Source organism: Patagioenas fasciata, chromosome Z, assembly GCF_037038585.1.
Source record: "Patagioenas fasciata isolate bPatFas1 chromosome Z, bPatFas1.hap1, whole genome shotgun sequence".
NCBI lineage: Eukaryota > Metazoa > Chordata > Aves > Columbiformes > Columbidae > Patagioenas > Patagioenas fasciata.
In genome coordinates, this window is record NC_092560.1 from 67806467 (window position 1) to 67823432 (window position 16966).

The following is a 16966-nucleotide window of genomic DNA, read 5'->3' on the forward strand; positions in this document are numbered from 1 at the left end:
TTTAGCCAGCTTGTTTCAAACTACCCACTGCTTCAAGTGACAAAGAATTGTCACTGAAATAATGACACAAGAACAAGGGAGGAGATATTCAAAAGTACAGATGAGCATGAGTCTGTCTTCAAAAATTCCTCACATTAATATTACAAGAGTATCTTGATAAGGATGTCTGATAATGGCAGCCCTTATGGTGAAAAGAAAGGCAACAATCAAATAACAGGAGAAGTATTTGCCAAAAGCCAGCACGGAAGCATCACCAGATTACAACCCAGGTGTTAGGTGCATTCCCTAGACACCCTCTGCTCATACGTCCTTGCTGTATGTCAGAATCTCCTCAGCATCTCCTTCAAAGAGAATAAATAAAACCTTTTAGAGAGTCTGGTAAGACATCCAGAATCAGTGTTGTAACACAGCACCCACTTCGCAGTGCCTCCCAGCAAATGTGATATTCCTCTTGCTTTCTCATTCTGGTTTCTACTTGTTTCATGAAACTAACATCTTGTCTCTACACAAGCTTTGCTCTACAATTCACTCTCCAGTCTCTGTTTGAAACAGACCAGATTCCAGCTATAAACTGCTTGAAATATTCTGAGAACTTTTGCAAAGCATCATGCAAATTTGCAAAGTTCAAGCCTGGTGCTAATGCAATAAAAGAAGGCGAATATGATTCCAGATATACAGTTGGTGTAATGCCTTTAGGAACTGCTCCATCAGTTTGATTTAGAAAATGATTGTATTATGTTAAAACAACTAAATCGGATAAGAGAGAAAGGGATTTGTTGACCCCTCCAAGTAAATGCAAATAAGAAAATATATAAAGAGAGAACTGCCAATTTCCCTAGAGGAGATCTTTTTTCAAGGAAGTAAAAGTCCATATTGGAAATCAATCCAGTTGTTTATAAAGCGAGAAACCTCTATTGGAAGTCAGCAGGAAGGTACATTGGAAGCAAACCATCAAACAGCAGAGAACAAAGGGAAAAAATACCCAAACTATATACCCCAGACTGTTTTTTTTTTTTCAAATAATGATTCTGATTCTGTCCTCATCTGCAATAAATCAGTAAAAACTTGGCGTGTCTCAGCCCAACATCACCAACTCAAAGCAAACAAAACACAATAGAAGAGCAATCAGGAACAGGCCAATAGCTTTAGTAAGGGTCACCATGAATGACCAGCACAGGGAAGAAACAAGGCAGGAATGATATTTGGCAGCAGAAATTCTTTGCATATTTTGCATGGACGTGACATGGTGTGCTGGTGGCAATCTTCAGCCTACCAACTGACAATGATAGCTATTTACTTTAGTATTTCTCCTGCCAGAAGAGGCTTGCCAAACAATATCAGCCTAGTGGGAACAGGGAGCCTGGGCAGAGGCCAGGGTAGGACATAAAGGATTTTCTTCCCTTCTGTTTTCCCTTGTTTCCACAGCTCCTCAAAATCGGAAGGAAGGCAGGGAATAAAGACTGCTGGAGGCACCTTTCCTCAGCCAGCTGTGCTTTCACCAATCGATTCATCTTCCAGCCCAACTGTGTTTGTCCCCAACCTCCTGTTTAAATAGGTAATTGAATATTGTTTTACTGAATTAAATAGAAGATCTGGGAAATAAGTGCAGCTTCATGCTGTAGAAATGGTGAGAAAAATTATTGATACACATCTATGTAATGCCGAACAGGTGTTACAAATCTGTAGTGACACTGTTACGCATCCCCATACAAAATTCATGACCTGTAACCATTGCTGTTCTTTCAGCCCTTTGATCAGCAGGGAAACATTTGCTAGCTGGTGAATTAACTCATTAAGATTATTCAGAGTTTAGATTGCTGAGCAATGGTCAAAGGCTTGTTGGTCACTGTCCCTCTGTCCACAGGTTAGTATGGCCTCACTGGTCACTCGCAGCCCTTTGTCTGGGCAGGCGGTGGTGGCAGTGCCGGTGACAGCTGCTGCAGGTGAGGGGGACATCAAGCCATGCTAGGGCATTGGCTTTGGGGAGACCAACCCATTTTAAGGGCTGACAGCTCGGAGGTGCCTGGATTCTAACCTCAACCTACCCTTAACTTGAGCCAAGTCATCATGCAAACAAATGTGAGTAAGGTAGTTGAAAATCCCAACAGGCGGCATGGTTGCAAAGTTTATTATAGACAGAGGCTGAAAGAAACAGAAAAACTTGTGTTTTATCTCCTCCTGCGCAGAGTGAAATTGCAAGGGCATCTTGCGCTTGCTGCAAAGCCACAAGGCCTTGGTGACTGTGGGGACAGGGACTCGTCCCTGGGCTGGCAGCAGGAGCGAGCCGGCCCTGGCACCCCTGCCCACCCAGGCGCTGCTGCTCCTTGGCCCGTTTCAGCCTCTCCCCAGCAAGTGGCTGTGCTCGCTTCGCCAGAAATACTATCATTTCTTGGCAGATTGGGCATACTCATTTCTTTGTCCCTGTGGTACATGTTACCACCTGCCCTAGTGCTTGACTAAATCTAGAGCACATTACTGATCCGTTACAAGAGTAAAATGCTCTTTCCTGCTCAGCGCATTAAAGGACTGCCTGAAAGCCTTGCCGTACACTGAATCAGACACAGTTTGTGACCACATAGACCAGTGCCCATATATCAGGGGTGTCAAACATTTATACAGTCCTAAAATTACTTTCGGCCCTTTGAAGGCAACTGCGAGGCTGATGTGGCCCCCAGTGAAAATGAGTTAGACACCCCTGCCATATATTGTTCAGGCATTTAAGTTAGAACAGTGGTGCCAACCAGCATCACCTGTTCCACCACCAAGACAAAATAAAAGTGTGCATGGCAGTCCGCTTGGAAGAGTCTGATCCTACCCTCATTTATCAGGAAGGCAGGGGCAATTATTCTGAGAAAGCAAAAAACAGCAACAGTTCCTTATCAGCTCATGCCCTTTCCATGGGCAAAATAAAGAACAGCAACAGAGAGGGTCTTTTCATTCTCTTTTACTGACATAGAGCTTAGTCTTCAAGAAGGGGGCATGTCCTCATGCCAGGGCTCTGATCCCATGGGGACAGGGATGTAGCTAAGGGCCAGCACTCTTGGCTGCCGAACCACTGGAGGAATGGGTTTACGCATGGAAGAGAACGCAAGCTGCGAGCCTTTCCTTGGACTTTGATGGTTAAAACCAGGAGATCCCAAACTGCTGTATGACTACAGCATCTCAGCCCAGGAGAGGACGTGGTTTTCTTTCACAGGCAGGGGTGCAGAAAGTAAAGCAATCAGCAATCAAAAACATCTCACCTGCCATTTGGCCAATATTTATCAAATAAGAACTCTTCTTTTCTCCTTGAGAGCCAGTTCTCACTGATGCTTATGGATATTCTTGCATTGTCAGCTCATATTTTTGTGATCTTTCCCGAGGGACTGAAAGAACCTTATTAGCATTGGATAATTTAGTTTTCCATTACCCTGTTTAAATTGTGGTTGTGACATAGCATGAGAGGCACAGGTACAAACTGTAAATGCAAAGGAGCAGCTAAGTTCATTGGAGATCTCACCTGTTGTCTTGCAGAAATCCCTGTGGAGAGGCATCATCTACTGCTACCTCACTGAAAAGGCTTGTCACTCAAGCCATGGCAATTCATTTTGCATCATGGGTTGTCACTCAAGCCATGGCAATTCATTTTGCATCATGGGAGAGGGAGATGGTTGACATGGCATCATCACAACTCCGTTTTCACCCTGAGATAAGTTTAGCCTCCACCAGCACTTGTTCTCAAACCTACCCTTCTCCTGCCCAGTAGCACCCTGATGTGACAATCTGCTTCCACTCCTGAATTGTCCATAATCAAAAACATCATGGACATGCCTCTGAGATGCTAAAATGCCTCTCCTTCCCCTTGGAAATCCCTAGGTCCACTGTGCATTGCCATGACACTCCTGCAAGAAGGCAAAAAACATGTTCATCCAAAAACCTTAGGTGCTAGAAAGAGGGGGTTTCATTCTAAAATGTCCCACTGCTGCCCCTGCTGCCAGTAAGTGTCTGTGTATGTCCAGCTTTCAGCTCTGATAGTGGTTTCTTTTCCCAAAGGAAATCAGGAAAATCAGAAATAGGAATAAGACATCCCAATTCCAAATCTTACACTTCGATCACATGGCCATTGCCTTCCTCTTTTCCCTTAGCCAATTTTATATTGTCCTGCTTGCAACAACATTCGTGCTCTATCAGCGCCCCTCTCCTCCAAATGAAAACCAGTAGAAGTCGCCACTAGTTTAAACAAATGAAGCAAACAAACTTTTCAGTGACTCTAACCACCACTCAGAAAAGACCAAAGCATTTCAGGCGCCTACACTGCATCAGGTTCCTACAGCAGTAGCTGTTGTATCCAGGTTGTTTCGCTTCGCCTTGCCATTTCCACCACGAAAAGCCGAAGTCTTATATCGCACTTTACTCAGGAGCATATCAAGACCTACCATTCTGTACCAATCTGGGGAAAATACAGAGCGGGAGTATAATAGCTATAACAACTATCTCTACGTATGTGTCAGCCATACCTATACTGCTGGACAAATATACCGTATGAAAATCCCTGGGAGAAGAGCAATTATAGTAACAGTGGCTTATCTGCATGACATTCGATTAACTGAAAAGGAGCCAAACAAGCAGTGATTTGGCAATCTGTCCTATTTCCTCCTTGAATGGTGGAGTATTGAAAAAGGTAAAGCAAAAAGCCTATTTTTAGACACAGCAAGTTCTTGCCAATGCCACATTCCCACGTCCTCCGAATGTTTGGGGAAGGAGAGGGTCACAGCTGCCGGGGGGCTGGTAGCCCATGCCCTTGGCACACCATACACAGCATTGCAGCCACCACACCAGGGGCTTCCGAGGCAAAACCCAAGTCTCCTTGAATTCGCAGCAAAACTTCAGCCAAATTCAGGCGTCATCCAGAGACTTCTGTGGCAGACACCTCCATTTCTGACTTCATTGACTCCAACAGCTAATTGAATACATTTCAAATAACATACACAGCAGTGGCACATCATGTCGACCTTGCCTGGCACCCTGGATGGACCTGAGCACAGTGTTTCCCCCCAGGGAGCAGGGAAACTCTGCCAGCAGCCTGGGTGGAGGAATCCGCACTACAGAAGCACCCACATGTCTGTGTGAGACAGGACAGGGAGTCCACAATGGCAGAAAGATAATTCGATTCTCCTTGGGAAAAAAAAAAAAATCCCTGTGGAAAACACTCAAGTTCATATAATTCACACCTGTTTTTTCACAAGAAGCCTTGCCCCAGGGCATGTCTAATGATGCAAATCAGAAGAATTCTAATTTGTGGAAATTAACTGCGCACCTTCAAAAAAATCTCCTTCACGTTAAAGACATGCTTCTCTCATAAAATTGAAAAAATCCTGCTTGGATGCTAACTATTTTGTAGGCATCTCAGACATTATATTATTTGCATCAAGATGGGGATGGCAAAATTGTCGGGGGAATCTCATAGAGGTATTTCAAGGATTTCCTCTTTTTTGTAGCTTTTCTTTCCAGTTTTCTATGTGTAAAACCAAATGGTTTGTTTTTTGTCTTTTCTCACAGAGAAAAAGTGATCCTGATTCAAAGCAGCACTAAAATACAAGGCACTGCCAGATGCTACATAAACGATGATGTAATGCTGAAGTATTTCATTACACATGCAGCTCTGTTCTTCAGCCCAGTGTGATTTATTACATTTTGTCAATCCCGTTTTATGTACCTACATCATTTTTACACCATTTTTCTTCATGACATTGTTACATTCTCACAGAAGCACATTGAGATAACATTGTAACTGTGCAGGCAATGAAGTTAGCATTTTACAAATAATGTTACTAATAAATAAGTATACCAGTGAGTGGGAAATGGTCTGTCTGAGAGAGTGAAAAGCAAAGTTACCTTTGAATAATCTGATGGGGGGAAGAGGCCATAGGTCCAACAAGAAAAGTGAGTTTCTGTCTTCTTGGTGCATATTCTGCCTTCATGCAGAACGGTGAGGAAACGCTGTTCTTCCTTTTTTTCAGTTTAATCTCACATTCCCTTTGTTTTGCTCATGTGTTCTGCGTGCTGCTAGCTAGATCTCATACAGCAGCTGCTCAAACAGATTCATCAGCAAGAGCCAAAAGATCAACAGTTAAAATCTATTTTGACCCTGAAATTATCAAGCCATCAGGTATATTAAAATCTATTTTGACCCTGAAATTATCAAGCCATCAGGTATATTAGGGTTTTTTTCCTGATCTTGCATCAAGGTTTGTTAGAAAGTCACACCCAGCAACATCGCTTCTTGTCAGGAGAAAAAGAATTCCAGAAACTATAAGCTGAAAATATAGGAACATCGTGTCAAAATAATACAGCAGGATGCTTAAAAGATGCATTCCTACAGCAATATGGTTAAAGAAAATAACCCTTCTAACAAGCAGGATGCCAAAAATCCTGTTAGATGACTGAAACAGATAAGTCCTCTTTTCTAGCAGACAGCCATTAACCTGCATCATGCAAAATGTTGCAGTGAGAAGCTGTAGTTGATAATAATTTAAAATTTCCCTCTTCCAAGGAGCATGGGGCTAAATTCTGGTTTTACTGTGTCACTAGAAAATCAAAGAAATATGCTATTCTAAATGGCATGCCCCCTTGGGCATACAAAAGGCATATCCCTGTTCTCTGCAGGTCAGTATTTGTTATTCAGTAGTTAAGGTACAGATCAGCAGAAGACTCAAGTATATGCTTAACTCTCATTAATTTCAATGGTTAAGCACTTGCTTAGAGATTTGGCTAAACCAAAGCTTCCTTCTCCTGTTGTTCAATGTATGTTTGGGCCCCATTCCAAAGCCTGTTAAAATTTGTCTGAGGCCACCCACCAACTGCACTGCATCTGGGATTTCATTGCAGAGCACTCATTCCACTCTAAGATGTCGGTATTTCACAGAGACATACTTCTACACTTACAAATAGCCAAGTGCTTCCCCAATCTGGATGTCAAAAACAAGCACTCAAGAAAGGAAACTGCTTTCTGCTCTAGGACATCTCTGAGTAGCTGTCTGGTCTGCAGATTGTCGAAAGTCAGTGAAGAGACAAGCTGGATTTATTTTGACTCCCTTCTTGGTTTCAGACCCTTCGTAATTTATCCTCTAGTTGCATTGGTAGGTTGGGACACCTCTCCTGCTATTGTTTGTGTTCTCTGGCTGGCAACTGGAGACTTCTCTTTCCACCAAAGATGAGCAGAGAGCAGAAGTGGAAAAACCTCAACATACCACAATTTCTTCCTTCTCTAGTTAACACAATATCTCGCCAAGCAGAATCTTTTTTTAAAAAATACACCATCTTGCCTTTATTGTTTATTTACTTACGGAGACTCAACCTGCCATGGCACTACAGTAAGTCACCTCTGCTGCCATTACGCAGTTCAGGAGAGGGGTGTGTGGGCAGGGGGAGACACAGAGAAGAGAAAGGACTTGCCTGAGGCCATGCAGAAGATGAATGTCAGACCCAGAAACAAAGCCAAGTCTCCCGAGCCACAGTCTTCTTACTGGACCTCACTATCACAGTGAAACGCCAAATGAGAGCAGAGTTTCATCTCTTTTGGGTAACTTCAGGCAAAACATCCATGGTTAGTTTTGGAGGTTCAGCATCTTGACTGGCTCACATCTCCAAGGCTGCTCAGCAGCAGGTGTGATGCTGAGTGGATGGTGGGATGGGACATTTCTGAGCACCCAGCCTGGCTCAAGCATCACTCACACAGCCCATCAGGCCCTTAGGACATTTCCACGGTTTGGCTTAGAAGCCAACATTGCTTTTATTGAAGGGGAAGGAGGAAGGACTAGGTGTTCAGTTGTCTCACAAAGACCAAACCATCTGCCAGCACTCCAGCAACACAACGTGGTCATCCTGTCAGCCCTGTCCTGTGTCAGGACACAAGGAAATGGAGAAAGAGCTTTTAGGTTCCATGGCACACACGAGGATATAACCCCTTGGTGGGTGCAGGCTGCTTTTATCTTCTCATCAAAATGGAAAAAAAAAAAATCTAACTAGCCATGAGATTTAAACTGGGGCAAATAGGAGTTTGATTTCTTTTCAGATAAAAGAGATGTTACAAACGAGAATTTTATCTTGCATGGAGGCGTGACAAAGTATGAGACAGAATCCTTCTTGATTACAATCTTCCATCATCTTGATTTTATAATTACTGAATGGAATCAATCAGCTTTCAATTGTTACCTTGGCGAAAGATTAAAACATCATTACTTGTCATACATATTTCACACTTTAGCAAATTTTAATAAACTGAATGCATGAGAAATGGTCATATTATCTTTCACAGCACTGGGATGCTAATGACATTTCTATTGATTTTAATTCACATTTGTTGGTCAAAATAACTCAGGTTCGGGCAAGGCATGGACTCTTATAATCAACACTAACAAATGAAGACTGCTGAGCACTGAAATGGCTAAAATGGAACCATTAATCAGAAATATCATAAAATAATTTCCAATGAGCTAGGGAGGTCTTATCTTCCTACTGATCATTCTTTATGGTCTATTGATCCATTTATAAGGGGTACGTGTTGGTGATCTCCCCATGAGAGGGTTAGGGAGGAGGTGACTCAAGACGAGCAGGGGAAGCCACCTCAGAGACAGCTGCCCGTCAGCCATGACAGCTGTTTTCATCACCCCAGTATTTCAGTTGGAAGCTGGGATGCTTCCTCAGGAATCTGGCCTTGGCTTGCTGTGGCAGAGAGCTTTTCCTCATGGTACCCATCACTCAGGTCAGCCAGGATGAGCCCTTTGGACCCATCTGCCTTTACAGCTGTGGCAATCAGTCCCTGACATCATTTGTATGCCTGATCTCACTCTTGCCGTGCAGGCTCAGTCCATGCAAGGTAGCAACACTTCTTCCGTGAATAAAGTGATGGGGAGCAGGTTTGGGACATTTTTGGTGGGTTCTGAATACCTTTTAAATACAAATTACAGACAGTTTGCTTTGTTCAACACAGATACCATGAGAAAACAAATACTCCAAGTTATCCAACTAACCTAAATAATCCCATCCATTAAGACAAGCAGAGATACTTACTACTCAATATTCCTGAAAGTTTTAGAAGCCTAGTACAACCAGCACTTTTTTGCTGACCAAATTTCATTGTTTGAACTCATACTGGTGTTTTCTCTTCTACTCCTAAGCACGACTTAATAGCAAGATGATGTAATTAGATCTTGAATTACTCAGACTTCATTACTATTATCAATACATTACAGAACATGTACTAATGTTCTCTGAAATGTTATAAATAATTAAAACTTAAATACATTTGCTGAATTAATACAGCTCATTTTGTGATACATTGTTTTCCTTCTTGTCTTATGGTCAAATACTGGGATGCTATTAGCCTACAGACCTGCAAGCTTTTAAAAATAAACTCATCTCAAAGCCCTCGAGAAGTGTCATTAACACCAATAGAGCTAGACCTGGCTTTAAAGTTCAGCGCATGCAGAAGTGTTTGCAAGACCAAGATTTAACTTTCCTACCTACTACTGATCTCCTTGAGCTGCCATGTCAGTCACTGGAGTAAGCAGGTTTACCATCCCATAGGGCAAACCCAACAATACTGTCTCAAGTCTTTATTGTTTTGATGGATGCACTCACAGACATATGCAATTCATAGATTTAGAGCAGAATTTTGCCAGTCATGAAGCACATTAGCAAAACCCTAACTTAGGTGAATTACCAGCCAGTCTCTACAATTGACACCAGAAACCTTAATTGTCTCTTTCTCCATCATTACCAAACATAAACATGGGTGGGTACGACTACTATATGTCATGGTTTTAAAGTGTGTAATGCAAAGCATAACGTTTACTCGTGTCCTCAAGCAGACTGTGTTTGTCATAGTGGTGCTGTGGTATTTTGTTTTAGAAGTCTCCTGCACAGAAGTAGGGATGTAGAGTTGCATCTCTTTAGTAAACGCTATGATTTGAGACCCAGCTTTGCCAGGTGTAGAGAATGTATACCTACTGTGGTAACTCTTAGAAACCATGCCCCATCCTCTTAAACAGCATATGCACACGCATAACCATTCAACAGTCCCCACCCTAAAAATTGCTAACGCATTTGCAAGGCATCATACAATAGTAAATAAAGTGGATTATACGTATTATTCATTGCAAGTCATTTAACTACGTTAAAACAGTGAGTTATAGGTACATAGAAAACAAAAGGTGGTGCGTTCTTTGGTATATTCCTGCTGGGAACAAAAGACTAATTCCCTGCATGCCCTCTGTCATGAAGATTATCAATTACCTGGTGAATGTGGCTCCGCAAGAACTGTGCTGTGAGCACAGACAACCCAGGGTTCTAGGCCCACTTCTACTCTGCACAGCACTGCATGAAATCCAAAGATATCAGGACAAACAGGGCGGGGGGCTCTTTAGAATTTGGCACGGAGTAGATGTTTACAGGCAACGTGGACTAGAAACAAGAGAAGGAGATGCACAAAGCTGCATCAGCCGAGAGTTTGACTCTCAAGTGGTTTAAAAATACATCAAGGGTGAGCGCATGTCACTGGGTCATGTTACAGGCTTGAGCACCACATTTAAAGACTAGGCTGTTCAAGTCAATTTTTCCTGATAGTCTCCCTCTTACTATAAGACATATCTGCTAGGTTAGCTAACGCATTCTCATCAGCAGAAGAAACATTGCAAAAGCCAATATTTATTTTAAGATCTAACTCTTATAAAGGTAAAATACAATCATATATCCCAGGAAATTTGAATTGAGCTTGGGGCCACAATGAAGGGAATCACAGAAGCAGAGAGTGCTCTGCACCAGCAAGACCAAAAAACAGTGGATTGTATACATTAATCTTCTTCCACATCAAGATGATAAAATATGCTTCCCTTGTCCTCCTGCACCTCTTTAAAATGGGAGATATTGTAACCCGCAACACTGGGTTTTTTATGCTTCTTTATGCTTAAAAACCTCTGCTCCAAGTAAAGTTGCTCATGCACTTTTCTTCAGTTTGAGACTCCAGGAAACCTCTCCCAAACAATTTGTTCACATCCATAAAACCAAGAAATTCTGGCCTCTGAATTTCCTTGGCAACGGGTGGGCAGCCAGCAAAACATCCCCTGGTATCAGTCCACAGGACTTCACATGGTCACCAGGAAAACATGGTACCAGGAAAACAAAGCCACACTAACTCACCAGGAAGTCAGTAGCATTTTTCTTCTGATTATAGCAGCTCGGGAACAATCACACGCTGTCCTTCACATCCAAAGGCATGAGAAGAGACAGTAAGTTTTATCTTGTTGATGATTTGTTGATGAATGGCTTCCTAACAGCCGAGGTCATTTACTGCATATCCAACATGACTGATGCAACTCGCTGTGGTAATAATCGCAAATCAGAGGGACATCAAAAAAGAGTCTCCAAGACAGAATTCTCCCTTTCCTATTCCCACCTAATGGCCATTTATAAAGCTACAAGCCTCAAAGTGCACCTTGAAACACCAAATTCAACAATAGGACCCCGACTTGTAAAGTAAAATTAATGTAAAAGAGCTCACTAATTGTATGTTTTAGCTTTAGAGGCCTCTTATGGTATCACTGTTCAAAAAAAAAAAATCGGTAAAATTATGGCAGTGACACAAAACCAATAAAGCAGATAAATTCGGAGTCAAGAAATCACTGCATCGGTCCCTAAGAGAATAAAACATGTTCCTAAACTAAAGCCTCATTAAGATGTCATGTACTCTTCCTGTTTCCCTTTCCATGGTCACTGGTTACTAGGGTTTCTCCTTTCTAATCAGTTCCTTTTTAATATCTTGCTCATACTGGGTGAATTATTGGCTCTAGAGGCAGTGTGAGATTTTCCGCTTACTTCAGCAAGGCCAAGACCTCAGACTCGGATTTTATTGTGCCTGTGGCTTCACATAGCCCTGCGGGGTTCCTTCTGCCCTGCACCTCTGCCCACCACCTGCCCTGCCCAGCCCTCTGCCCACCAGATAACCCCACAGCTCCATCAGAAGCAAGAAATTCCTACCTATTACTGAGCACGTGGCTCGTATACATATGTGTATGGATATGGATACAGATATAGATATGGATATGCATATGTATGAATGTATATCTCTAATTCTAAGGAGGGAAAGATAAAGTATGTAGACCTAAGCTAGAGATTTTGAACATGTATAGTTTTCCCTGCCTTATTAGCTCACACAGTTATCCTGCCCAGCGATCCAGCTGCACAGCCCAAGCCACCTCGGAGTACCAGGACACCAAAGAGCTGTCATCTCCTGGTCCCAAAGTTTTGCCTGCCCTCTGCTCTAAATTAGGTGGGACTTGGACTGGGGTTCCTGCAGGTCTGATGTGCTGTCAGGGCCATGGGGACGTTCCTGTCCTCCATTTACTGAGGGCCATGGTGCTCCTAGGGCTCTCATTTCACGTAGTCCTCTGCTTGTCTGGTCAGGGGCTGACACGGGTGACACACCGCTATGGGGATGAGAGAGACATGGGTTTCAGGACCGGAGAGGGGCTGCAGGTGAATGGAACTCTCTCTCATAACTTTTTTATTTTGCCCTTCCCTGTTATAATGATAACATGCTTTTAACATCTTTATGGATGTATATGGAAGTGTCAATTCTGTTGTTGTTACGTATTGTTAAAGAAGCTATAAATGCCTTATGACTCAAGGATCTCCAGCCAGAAAAGAAGAGCTTAAAAATGGAGAAAAACTGCTATCCATAATTTAAATAGGCAGCTTTCCCATTGAAAAATGCTTTTCAATTTAAACTCTATTAACAGGAAATTAGGAGATCTCCCATCACAGTGTTATTGTTTATTTTAAAATGAAAACTAGGAACATCAAAATACTATCAGCACAAATGTTTGATAGACCCAGAAATAAATTAAATCATTTTATCACATTTTTACCCCAATGTTTATCTGATTGTTGCTGGCAATTTAAATTTAATAGGCAAAACTATTAAGAAGGTAGCATAAATTGAAATTTTGGCCCAGCTCCTCATTGCTTTGAAATCAATGACAGAACTGCCATTAATTTTCATATGATCAGGATTAAGACCACAAAAGGTATCTGTACTGTTAGTAAATTGGTCAGCAGCCTTGACTCTTAGTATGACTGATCTTCCACTAGTGCCAAGAGAAGAACACCACAATCATCCCATGTAAAACAGAAGTATCATATTTGCTGTCTGGATTAACTTGTAAAAAATATATCTAGATATACATGTGATATGTATGCATTTTAGGGACAGATGCATGCACACATTTCTGTGTAGCTGCAGGTGCAGCTGTGTATACGTATATATGTCAGCATAAGTATGTAACTGAACTGCCAAGGTGGCAAAGAGAGTGCAATGTAAATGGGAAATTGTCACTGGGAATTTAGTCCCTGTTAAATAGTTACATATGCAATGTAGTGTTAATCAAAACAGGTAACTCAATACTCCAGCATATGGAGTCTTGCAGTTTTATTTGCAGAGCATCCAGTAGCCTAGGGCATAGTTTTCAAGTGTCCAAAAACTACCTGTTGTAGAAAAATTACATCATGTTCCTTTTCTTCCAGGAAAGGTTCTGAAAATTTCTCATTTCAATCTGGCCAGAAATACAGTAACACCAATCTTTCTCATAACACTTTTTTTTTTTTTCGGTGCTAATGTCTGAAAACAAGAAGTGTAAATAAATGTCAAAAGGAGAACAGAAAGGCTAACTAGAATTTTGCAGACCTCAAAAAGAACACAAACTGTAATTGCATACACAGTTAAAATGTTCCAAATCATTGCAAGACAGCCAAGAAAGCTCCTGATTTTATTTAGTTTGAGTATTATTTTTTATTTTCATATGAACTGTATTGGCTCAGTCATTCCTTGATCTAGTTTTCATCAAAGTTTGCTTTTCCCATATTGTGTTTTTAGCAAGGAATTTCCACCTGTTTACAGTAAAGAAACGTGACTTCTTGCAGTATGAGGCTGGTTGTTTTTCTAGCTCATATCCCTTATCATATTCCCTGAGGGCTTGGTCTCTGTGAACCAATGAAACCCCAAAGAGCACCAATAAAACCTGATAACAAATAACAGTGTCAAAACATCTAGGCAAATGGGACAATGCCCTTCAGTGAGCTACATGTTACAGGAGCACTCCTGAAGAAGGAAACAAGTCTGTTGGATGGGGTTGGCTCTTCCGTGACTCCAGCAAAAGCTGCTCCAAGCTCTGGGGTCACCCCTGGCCCTGCCTTCCCTGTGAGCCCAGCTCACAGTGCACTCTCGACGTGGCAGCATGCTGCAAAGGAGGGGAGGTTTTCCACATAGCTCAGCTCCTTTGGTGCCAGCCAAACCTGTTCTCAGGTCTGTACATCTGGTAGAGGGAGCGAGGGATGGAGGGAGAAGTATCACTGAGCTACTGGAGTCTGGTTCCCCACCGCTTCGCCTCTCAGGCTTGGGCTTTCTAATGGAGCGTAAACTCCAGGTGAAGCTTTCTTCTATGAGGAACATCTAAAATAGCCCTTTCCCATGTAGGTTTTCTATGGGGTTCAACAAAGGATGAACACAGACAAGCTCCAGCCCCTCAAAGGAGCCCTTCATGGAATCTCTCCTCTCTATCCAGGCCGTCATTTTCATGACAGTTACTTGAAATCAGTGCTTCTACACCTCTAGCTCAAATTAGCCCATAGGTCCAGGTGAGACATGCCAGCATACAGATACAGATGCACTCTGCATGGCTTCAACAGCCCACTTTTCTTTGTGGGGAAAAAGGGAGAAAAGGATGGGTCTTGGCCATTATTGGTACTGATGCCAAACCTCCTGTCAGGTACACATACAAGCAAAGGCATGTTGGTCTCTTGGTGCTGCAGAGAACATCAAGCTGTGAGATGTTGTCCCAATTAAATTCCTAGGCTTTTGCTCCGACCCTCTTGTGCAATATGGCTGCCATGAGAGCTGAAATCTCTCTCTCCTGGCAGCTCAGGAATCTATGCAGCTCTGAGCCCTGTCACCCTCCTTGCTCCATCCCCTCTGCAGCTTGAGGTTCTCCAGCGGCTGCATCTCCAGAGGCTATAGGGTCAGCATATCTCCTCAGAGAGGGTGCATCACTCCTCTGACATCCCTACCTGCATGGGGGAATCTGCAGCACTGCCAGGCTGAAGCCACTTTCACACCATTATCATCCCAGACACATTAAACATGTCTATGGGGCAGATCAAAGGGAGGAACAGGACTGCTTTGCCTCCCTGGGAGGGCATAAGCCATGCCATCTTGGGAAGCATGTGGCCACATTAGCCTGATGCTAAGCTGAGTAACAATCCTTCTACATGCATGTAGCACACACTTGCTCTGGCTGAGCCTCCCACCACAGCATGCTCAGGCTGAGCTGCTGGTGTCTGACCAGCTCTGGGTATGGGCAGAGATAGCACCATCCCTCTAACCTGCCCTGTGACTGTGTTTTAAAGGCTGTGAGACTCAAGCTCTCCATGTCATGGCACATTTCAAGTGCTTCCATTTGCTCCAGACATGAGAATAATGAGCCTTCGTAATAGGTTGCACTAGAAGGACTGAGACATGACATCTCCCTCAGCTCATAATCCAAATCATTGTTTATCAGGAGACAGAGATAAGCTTGATCATGTCCAGTATGGACAAAATATTTAGCCCAGTGCTTGTTCCTCAGTTCTAGTAATCTCCTTCTTCCGCATCCCATCTGTCTTTACACTCACTACCAAATCCAGACCTGGGACAAGAGGCCATTCTGACAGTTTAATTTGACCAGCACTTGTATATGCCAGTGACAGATCTTGCCCTTCATCATCCACGATCCCACAGAGCTACCCATCAGCTGCTGCTCTCTGATTGCAGACAAAGCAACCACTCAGGCAGGAGCATCCTCTCTGAGTGAGCTCTGAGCTTAGGCTGTCCCAATAACCTTGACTAAATCCTTTCTCTTTTTCTTTGCTAAATCCACCTACTGAAAGAAAGGCCACTTCAAAGGGAGACTCTCACCCTGTCTGACATCATGGCATGTTGAGATAATTCAGAGCAGTTATGATAAATGTTCTGACTACTAGCATCAAGAAACAAAAACAGGCTCACAGCAACATAAGATTTAACATGTTGCCACAATTATCTGGGGAATTGTCGTGCTGACCATGTTCTTTTTTGCTATTTTTTACTGACCGAAAAAAACCAGAGAACATTAGAGGGTTGTGTCAAATACAGCTGCAGTGCTTTAGACTCCCCCGCCACACCCCAAAAAAAAAAAGGCAAGGAAGCTTTGGTAGAAACAGGTTTTTGCTTGTCAGGTATGGAAGGATGTGTTTGTAGCCTCTGCACCACAGGCTCTCCTTAGCCCATTTGAGATGTAAGCGGTGCTGCTTACAAGGGCTAATTCTCTACTGCTGGGAGGGTAATGCTGCACTATCAGCTCGGTGGAGGGAAGCTGCACTCAGTCAGGAAAGAACAAGCCTGAGTGGCAAAAGCCAAGAGGATTTGCAGTGGGAGGAAGCACCGCCTGCCAAGCCAGAACGCAATGCAAGCCTTGATCCCAGCCACCAGCTGTGCCAAAGAGCCTGGCACTCTGTAGCCCAGCCATGAAAATACTCAGCCTTGCCAAAGAGCAAGTGGGAGCAGATGGAGCAACAGGGGGAGTACAAAAACATGAGCTCAGGGCTGTAGGCAGGACCAGATTATGAAAGAAAAAGAAGCAAGAAGTAGTTCATCGGAGCACCTCCATCTTAATTCAACTTGATTCAACTGCTCCTTTCCTTGTGATCCCGCCCCTCTGCACTTCTTCCTTTGTATTCCATTTCCATTGTTTCTCCAACAAGGACTTAGAATGAAGGTTCCCTTCCTTCCACAACTCCCAGACCTCTTTCAGCAGCCAGCATCTCAACACACCTTCCCCCTAGAGCCAGCCAGCCACCATCCATTGCACCCTGTCCCCAATCCATGAGACCTCACAGGGTAAATCAGCTGTGAGTAGTC

The 16966-nt window shown here is 43.1% G+C and overlaps 1 long non-coding RNA gene across 1 annotated transcript in view; it reads right to left on the minus strand.

The window, feature by feature from the left end:
* The window catches only part of LOC139826418 (uncharacterized), an 82748-nt gene extending 76696 nt beyond the window's left edge, over window positions 1–6052 (minus strand). The window contains exon 1 of the long non-coding RNA XR_011736460.1: window positions 5875–6052. This is a non-coding gene — a long non-coding RNA (uncharacterized lncRNA). The remainder of the gene's footprint in view (window positions 1–5874) is intronic.
* Between the last annotated feature and the right edge of the window lie 10914 nt (window positions 6053–16966).